Raw genomic sequence first — 9,662 nt, forward strand, 5'->3', positions numbered from 1 at the left:
TATTCTCAGGCCTCAGAGCAATCATGTGCCCAGAATCTAATGCACAACAGTCCTGTGGGGTTTTGGGGGAGGAGGGGCGGTGGGGAGAACCCGTAATGAGGATTCAAGATACAGGAGGCCAGCCCTTAGCCACAGCGGCCTCCCGCGTCCCATGGAGAGGTGAATTTGGACATTCAGTTTACCACTAGAGGGTGGGGAGCATGCTACTATCTCTTCTCTTAAAGTCGGGCGTTTAAGACATTTCTGCCATCTTGTGATATTTAAAAATTTGGAATAATGCTCCCAGTAGTCCTAATTTAACTTAGATGTGGCTAGATCTATATTTCTTTCCTGCATGAATTCCCCTTAGTGTGTATTTCATCTTCTCACTGCTCAGGGAGCAGGGAGGTCCTGACCACAAATTCCTGGGCCTGCCCCTCAGGGCATGGGCAATACCTCCGCCACCCCTCATTCCTAAATAACTGTGTCCCTTTGAAACTAACCTAACAATAGTCGCTGTGCTCGCCAAGCGGGTCCTTTCCTCGCCGACACTATGCAAACCCTTCTACGTTGGTTTCTCGCCCCATCCAGGCTCCCTCTAGCGGCCTCGGTCGGCTTTGCATCCTTATTAAATCGGCCCCATTCATCCTCTCGGATCCAGAAATGAGTATTTCTTTCTGTTTTTCTTTTTGAAATTTTTATTTAAATCCCAGTGACTTTACACACAACGTAATATTAGTTTCACGTGTACAATATAGTGACTCAACACTTCCATACACACCCGGTGTTCATCACAAGTGCCCTCCTTAATCCCCAGCATCTGATTAATCCATCCTCCCACCCCTCTCCCGTCTGGCAACCATCAGTTTGTTCTCTATAGTTAAGAGTCTGTTTCTTGGTTTGCCTCTCTTTTTTTACTTTATTTTTATTTTTTAATTTACATCCAAGTTAGTTAGCATATAGTGCAATAACGATTTTAGGAGTAGAATCCAGTGATTCATCCCCTATATATAACACCCAGTGCTCATCCCCACAAGTGTCTTTCTTAATGCCCCTTACCCATTTAGCCAGCCCCCCACCTACAACCCCTCCAGCAACCCTCAGTTTGTTCTCTATATTTAAGAGTCTTTTATGTTTTGTCCCCCTCCCTGTTTTTATATTATTTTTGCTTCCCTTCCCTTCTGTTCATCTGTTTTGTATCTTAAATTCCACATATGAGTGAAGTCATATTTTTGTCTTTCTCTGACTAATTTCGCTCAGCATCATACCCTCTAGTTTCATCCACATAGTTTCAAGTGGCAAGATTTCATTCTTTTTGATTGTCAAGTAATACTCCATTGTAAATACATATCACATCTTCTTTATCCATTCGTCTGTCTTTCCATACTTTGGCCATTGTCAACAGTGCTTCTATAAACATTGGGGTGCATGTGCCCCTTCGAAAATAGCACACCTGTATCCCTTGGATAAATACCTAGTAGTGCAATTGCTGGGTCGTAGGGTAGTCCTATTTTTAGTTTTTTGAGGAACCTCCATACTGTTTTCCAGAGTGGCTGCACCAGTTTACATTCCCACAAACAATGCAAAAGGGTTCCTCTTTCTCCGCATCCTCATCAACCTCTGTTGTTGCCCGAGTTGTTAATTTTAGCCATTCTGACTGGTGTAAGGTGGTATCTCATTGTGGTTTTGATCTGTATTTCCCTGATGATGAGTGATGTGGAGCATTTTTTCATGTGTCTGTTAGCCATCTGGATGTCTTCTTTTGAAAAGTGTCTGTTCATATCTCTTGCCCAGAAGAAATGAATAAATACTCTGCTCTTTTCTAGTTCAGTCCTTAAAAACACTTGATAGGGAGACATTTCCTTTTTCTTTTGCTATATCTCAAATAAGGCCCCTAAGAACTCAACCTTTCTCCTGAGAAAATCTTATCTGTCTCTCCAGCTCAGTCAACAGAACTTCCTTCTTTTTTCTTTCCTCTTCTTGCTGATTTTTCTCCCTGTTAAGACCAAGACTTGCATCTCAAATGCTCCCCATATCTGCTTGATTCCCTAAGTCTGATTTCTAAAGACACAATATTCAAGACACCTTGATAAATAGATACAAACCCAACCTTTAGGTTTGTAATAATTCCATTGATTCTTTTCATCCACATTGGTGTTTCCTCCACAGAAAGGGTCGTGGTCCTTTTTATCTGTGCAAAGTGCACCACACCTATGTGGTTAATCCCACAGCGGGCCTCTGAGATCAGAGGTCAGGGCTGACTTAATAAATGTACAACCCAGAGCCAACTTGAGGCTGTGTGGCAGGAATAATTCTAGGACCCTGTGGGCAGGCCATAAATAAAATCCTTCCATGCTTCCATCTGTGGCCTTAAATGTAGTTTAAAACAAAGTAGACAATCAGGATCGGGGACAGCCAACCTCGCACCACTTACCAAAGATTAGCACAAATAATCGGAAGCCAAAATGTAACCATTTTGTGCTCTGTACCCACATGAAATTGGGGTAATTTCATTCCCACTTCAGCTGTACCCATAAAGCTGCAGGTCAAAGTTAACTTCAAAGCCTTTGCCTGTTAAAATCCACCGTGCTGGCGTCCCCCTAGGCCAGTCCCTGATTTTACTGTCAAGGCTCCAGGGTGGCCCAACAGCCTGTCAACCCTCCATCCCTCTGAATCAGGCCCATGGAGAAGGTGCTCCCAGAACAGGGGGCAGAAAGGAGAACAAAGCATCACTTTTATTAATGGCCAGACAAGTGCCAGACAACCCACGGTACTCTGACCTCTCTGACAAGCTGAACTAAAGAACGCGGTCAAGACACAAGTCCAAGCGAGGCCTCCTCTACTTCCTCCCTACCTGAGCCAGTAAGCAGACAGGGAAACAGCAGACATACCCCAAGGGAGAGAAGGAGAAGGGAAGCCTTGTCCAAATGTGTGTGTTTGCATCATGAGAGGGCAGCAGAGAAAGAGGCAACGCTATTCAGGAACGTTCCTGTTAACACATGGACCGCTCTCCCTGGTGAAACCTGTCCCATGAGTGTTCTGTCTCCCCAGCTGCCACGGCACCCCCACGCTGCAGGAGGGAGCACTTGCCTGCACGAGGAGATCCTTTCATCTTGTATTAGTTCCCTAAGTACAGTGTCTAAATACAAATTACCACAAATGTACTGACTCAAAACAACACAGCTGTATGATCTTGTAGTTCTGGAGGACAGAAGTCTAAGATGGGTCTCACGAGGCTGAAATCAAGGTGTCAGCAGGGCCACATTCTTTTCTGGAGGCTCAGGGGAGAAACCCTGTCAGTGCTCACTCCAACTTCCAGAGGCCGCCCACATTCCCTGGCTTTCAGTCCCATCCTCCCATCTTCGGAGCCAGCCACAGCCAGCCAAGCTCTTCTCGCTTTGCCACCCATCTGGTTCTCTCTCCTGAATCCCTCCCCACATTTAAGGTTCCTTGTGCTTACACTGGACCCATCCAGATAATCTGGAATAACCTCACTATTTTCAAGCCAGGTGACTAGCAACCTTAATTCCATCCCAAACCTTATTTCCCCTTTGCCATGAAGGCTAACATAGTACAGATTCTGCGGATTGGGATATGGGTATCTTGGGGGCCATGATTTTGCTAACACTCCCATGGGATCGGCCACCACTCACACCCACTTAGGCCTTGGTACCACAGGAATCAGTTGCCAGAGGTCCCAAACCATCCAGGGAGGTACTAAAATCTATACCCTGTTCCAATTGCTCTCAGAGGAAGGTGGGTAACCGAATCCCTCCTGTCACGCCCGTTCTGTTTTCCTCAGTCGTGGCCAAAGTCAAGCCAAAGCCTCCAAGACCCAGTTATCCAGACTCCCATCTCCCTAACCCAACCCAATTCTCTGCCCGGCCTCTCTCCCAGACCCTTCTACTGTGACTTCAGGAACTCCTGGCATGTGATCAGCAAACTCCTTGACAGTGCCAATGTCTTGTTTTGAGTGTTCTCTCAATTGACTAGTCTTAAATTTTTAAGATTTCCTGAGAGTCCCACAGCCCCTACAAGGCTCTCAAGAGGAGGCTTCTCTCCCTCTCACTGCCAATTACCTCAGAGCTAGAATGTGGGAAGGGAAGGCCTCCCGGTTTCCCACTGCTGCTTCTATAGCTCTGCTCCTCCTTCCAATTTCAAAACCTCCTCTCCTTGGAAGCTCTGAACACAGGCTGTCACCCTCCTCCCAACCCTCCCCCCTCGTTCACTGATGACCTCAACTCCTGCTCTTCTTCCCCTCACTTGCTCCTGTCAACATTCCTGATGATGTTCCACATTCACACAGATGATCTCACCGACACTCTGGCTTCTCAGTCCTTGACCTCTGTACCTCAGCCTACACTTTACCACAGTAACTTCCAAAATCTCCAAGAATCACATCTTATCTACCACCTCCTGACCATCCATCTCCTTTCCTCTAGAAGTTCAGTTGTACCAACTCTTTGGCCTTACCCAGACCCCTGATCTACGTCACCACTTTTTCCATGTAGTTAATGACTCCATTGCCCAGGCTTCTTTGCAGTTAGATGTGGCCATGTGACTTGGTTGCCGCCGGTAGGATATGAGCCAATATGATGATGGCAAATTATAGAGGGCAGTGACAGAAAAGGAGTTACGTCCTCCCCTTCTCTTTTCCCCCCTTCCCACCAACTGGAATGAGATGAAGAGGTGAGAGCTGGCACTGCCATCACAGGCCACTAAATGGAAGCCACATTTTGAAAAGGACAAGTTACAAGATAGAAAGAACCTGAGTCTTGAATATTGTGAAGCCACCATATTACCCATGTTTAACTTCCACTTAAGCCAGGGTATTGAGACCTTGTTGTTGCACCTGAACTAGTGTCTTCATATACTTGTCCACCTCACCTTCCCATCTCATTACATATAACTTCATATACTCAATTCTTCAAATCAAAAACCTAAGACTCAATCTTGACTTTTGCCTTTGCCTCAATCCCCACATCGACAGAGCCTTAGACTCTATCTCCAAAATACATCTTGACTTCATCCCACTCTCTCCATCCCCATGCCACCACCCCAGTTTCACCAGAATGGTCTGTCACTTAGACTTCTGCAAAGGCCTCCTGACTAACCTCTCTGCCTCCACCCTTACCCCTTCCAAACCAACCTCCAAAAGACAAATGATCTTCTTTCGTCATTATCGTCATTTTTATTTGAGAGAGAAGGAAAGAAAGGGAGAGAGTGTGCACATGAGCAGGGGAGGAGCAGAGAGAGAGATAGAGAGAGAGATAGAGAGAGCCAGAATCCCAAGCAGACTGCAGGCTCTGAGTGAGGCCGCGCGTCTTGCGATTTGATCTCACGATCATGACCTGAGATCATGACCTGAGCCAAAACCAAGAGTCAGACATTAACCATCTGAGCCACCCAGGCGCCCCAGACAAGTGATATTCTTAAAGTATATCAAATCATGTCAGTTAGTCATGAAAACTAATTGTTTCCACCATGAAAACCTCACAGGTGGTCTTTTTTTTTTTCATCTTTTTTTTTTATGTTTGTTTATTTTGAGAGAGAATGCGTGCACGCAAACGGAAGGGGCAGAGAGAGGGAGAGCCAGAGAATCCCAAGCAGGCTCCACGCTGTCAGCACAGGGCCCCATGCAGAGCTCAAACTCGCAAACAGTGAGATCATGACCTGAGCCAAAATCACGAGTTGGACGCTTTTAACCAACTGAACCACCCAGGCACCCCCTCGTCGGTGTTTTCCAATTGCACTTCGAATAAAATCCAAACTCCTTACCAGGGCCTACAGGCCCTAAATGATCTAGTTCCCATTCATTTCACTCCACTCTCCTGCTCACCACTTCATGGCCATGATGGCATCCTTCATGGTCCTGGGACACACGAGCATTTTCCCAACTCAGGGCTTCCATTCTTGCTGTTCCTTTGGCTAAGAACCTTGTTGCTCTTGCTCTTTGCTTAGCTGGCTCCTTTTCATCCTTCAGGACTATGCTGAAAGGTCACCTCCTCAGAGAGAGCTTCCCTGGCCACCCCATTCAGTGCCCACCCCCATCTACCCTCCCATCAGTCCCCTCACCCTATTTATTGCCTCACTGCAGTCACCACATTCTGAAATTATCTTATTTACACATTTGTCTACCTGTTTATATACTCTCTACCTCACAAAAATGTAAGCTCTATGAAACCTGGGAACTTGTGAATTATTAGTATTTATCATTTCTCTCTAGTATCGTGAACAGTAATTACTGAGCGAGGGGAGTTCAATGAACAAATCCAAATTGAATTTATGAGCGGAAGGAAGGAAGGAAGGAAGGAAGGAAGGAAGGAAAGAAGGAAGGAAGGGAGGGAGGAAGGAGGAAGGAAGGAAGGAAGGAAGGAAGGAAGGAAGGAAGGAAGGAAGAAGGGAAGGAGGAAAGGAGGGAAGGAGGGATGAAATTAGCTACTCTTTTCCTCGGAGGAACAAGTAAAGAACAGAGAGACTCGAAGGTTCACTACATGTCTTGTGAAGAAGGGAGCAAAGTCCTCTCCTCTAATGGAAAGGGGCACAGGGGAGTAGTGGCAGGTAACGATCTCCCTCCCTCAGAGTGGTTGGGAAGAAAAGACCCTGGGAAGCTTTTGTTCAAAGGCCCAGGGCTCCCTTCCCCAGGATCTGCAGAATTAATGCAGAGGTGAAGAAAAGGCCACCTTCGCTGAGAACATGGTACAGCACCAGAGGTCCAGACACTGCCGTGAGGAAGCCTGAAATTCTGTCTCAGGAAGGGCTTTTCAAGGCATGCACAGGGGGTCCCCAGAATGGGGGCTCTCTTATTGGAAGTGAAGGAAGGGGTCTTAAAAAGAATATTCCCCACCGCTCCCAACCTTCCCGCACAGAAAATGGAGTCCCATCACAGGGACTCAGGATGAGGGTTGGGACAGCCTCCACAGAGCCTCCCACATGCCCTCCCCTCACCTGAGGAGACAAGATAGCTAAGGCCTTGGGTAAACTGGCCCTAGCTCAGGAGAGCCACTGATTCTCTCCACCACCAGCTCCGTCTCCTCTGTCCCCGGGGCCCTTCTCTTTCAAGGTGAATCGCAGAATCTTCTATTCATAGACTCCCTTGCACAGTTTCGGAGCAACCCAGGATCTCCAAGGATGGAAATAGAACCGAAACAGGTCCCAACGTAAGGATACCCCAGACAGCCTCTTGAGTACGTCCAGTAACACATGTCTCCTCACACACAGTGCAGCCTCTTCTAGGCCTGGGTGCCTCCGACTGTAAGAGCATCCTTCCTCCCAGCCAGGCCAGGTCTCTCTCCCTCTCACTGGCATGGCTGCCTCAGCCCTGGCAGAACAGCACGAGTAAGTTGGTTGCTTCCATGTGACATCTAAAGGTAATTGTCACTCCAATAATAAATGCTACCATTTAACCAAGCTTACCAGGCACCGTGCTAAGCATTTTATGTTTATTATCTCCATCAATACTCACAATACCCTACCATATAGGAATTACTATTCCCATTCCACGGATTAGGAAATAAGCTTGAGAAGTAAGGCAGTCAGTCCAGGCCCCCCCCCCACCCCAGGTATTGAAAGAACCAGGATCCGTTCCAACATCCACTCCATCCAAAGCCCATGCCCTCAGCTCCCCTGTTATGCCAAAATCACCCCACCCCTGAGTCTTCTTTAAGCCCGGCTAAGCCACATGAATTCCTTCAAGTATTCAAGTACCAGTTCTCTGAGAAGCTCAAAGCACCCATCCTGCTTTTCTCTGCACCTCCACCTCGGTTTTTAATAAAATCCTGCAGCCATCCAGCCTTAGACCCGCCTCCTGGGAATGGGAAAGAAAGCTCTTGTCCTCCACCTCCCTTGTCACCTGTCCGCTCCCTTGTCCCCCGGGATTTGTCAGTCTACCTCCCCCTATTCCTCACCTCTTCTTCCCCAAATTCCTATTCATCCTTAAAAAAAACCAAAACCTGACCCCAATTCCCCTCCTCAGAGAAGCCTTCTCCAGCCTGTGCTCCGATCTCAGTGCTCCCAAAGCCCTTATTTCTCTCCCACCCACCTCCCCAGCTTTATTGAGACGTAACTGACATACAAGGCGTACAATGTGATGGCTTGATATAAGTAAGTACTGGGAAGTGATTCCCATAGCTCAGCCAGTTAGCACACCCATCACCTCACAGCTACAAGTGTGAGTGTGTGTGTATGTAAAAACTCTTAAGACCTACCCTCTTAGCTGCTTTCAAATATGCAATACAGTATTGTTAACTGTCGTCACCATGTCGTACATGGCATCCCCAGAACTTATTCATCCTTCATAACTGAAAGTTTGCACCTGTGACCACCTTTGACCCGTTTCCCCCACCCCTGTCCCTGGCAACCGCCAACCCGCTCCGTGGTTCTGTGTGTTCAGTTACAAGACCCTTATTTCTGTCTCTACAACAACGGTTGCCATTTTGCAGCTCGTCGTGTCTGGTCACCGTTCTCCCTTCCTGGTCGGGCTTCTCCAAGGCAGAGGGTATGGCTTCATCTCCAGGCGCATTACGATGTAGGTGTTTAGTGGCTGTTACTGCTCAGTGTAGACTGACACTTTTGATACTTCAAACGGAAGAACAGTGGTCAGACTGCAGAAATTCAGAAAGTAGGGTCACCATGGGGGAACCAGTGGAGACACCAGGAGAACTGAGCCCCTCCATATGGCCCACCACCTGGGCTCTACCTGGTCTCTGGGAAAAATGAGAAACTATTCCAAGGAGTACAATGAAAGACAAGAGTTTGAAACAGGATCTGCTGCCCTCTGGTGGCCCTTCGGCCTCTGGCCATTTGTTTGGTGTCCTCCCCTTCCCTGAGGCGGAGAAGTTGCCAGTATGGATTTAGAACCTCATGCCCCCCTCTGCTGGCACAATTTTCACTGTCCCAGGTGCTTTTGTAACAAGATATTAAAATTAGAAGTTCAAGTAGGCGCCAAGATACGATAGATGAGGGTTTTTAAAAAATTTTTTTAATGTTTATTTATTTTTAAGAGAGAGAGACAGAGACAGAGTGCTAGTGCAGGAGGGGCAGAGAAAGAAGGAGACACAGAATCTGAAGCAGGTTCCAAGCTCTGAGCTGTCCGCACAGAGCTCGATGTGGGGCTCAAGCTCATGAACCGTGAGATCATGACCTGAGCCAAAGTCGGACACTTAACCGACTGAGCCACCCAGGTGCCCCCAACAGGTGAGATTTTAAAGTGAAGTGCCAACTCATCATATGACAAATTTCAAAGGAAATTTTTAAGAACTAGTTTCTGACCACCTCGGCCAGACCAAGGATATTTTTTTTTAATCTCACAGTACAAGGAGCGCCTGGGTGGCTCAGTCAGTTGAGTGTCTGACTTCAGTTCAGGTCATGATCTCACATCTCGTGAGTTCAAGCCCCACATCAGGCTCTGCGCTGACAGCTCAGAACCTGGAGACTGCTTCAGATTCTGTGTCTCCCTCTCTCCCTGCCCCTCCCCTGCCTGTGCTCCATCTCTCTCTCTCTCAAAAATAAATTTAAAAAAATTTTTTTAATCTCATAGTACGGAGGGAAGGGAGGATTTTATTAGGAGGCAATGTTTGGATAAAGCTGTGCTGTGAGCCCCATCTCCCCTCTCCCAGGGAAGGAGATAGGGCCTACCCACCTCACAGCAAACCTGGTGGGTGCTTACAGAGGTTACCCCAAAA

The sequence above is a fragment of the Neofelis nebulosa genome, chromosome 8 (assembly GCF_028018385.1).
Source record: "Neofelis nebulosa isolate mNeoNeb1 chromosome 8, mNeoNeb1.pri, whole genome shotgun sequence".
Classification (NCBI taxonomy): Eukaryota; Metazoa; Chordata; class Mammalia; order Carnivora; family Felidae; genus Neofelis; species Neofelis nebulosa.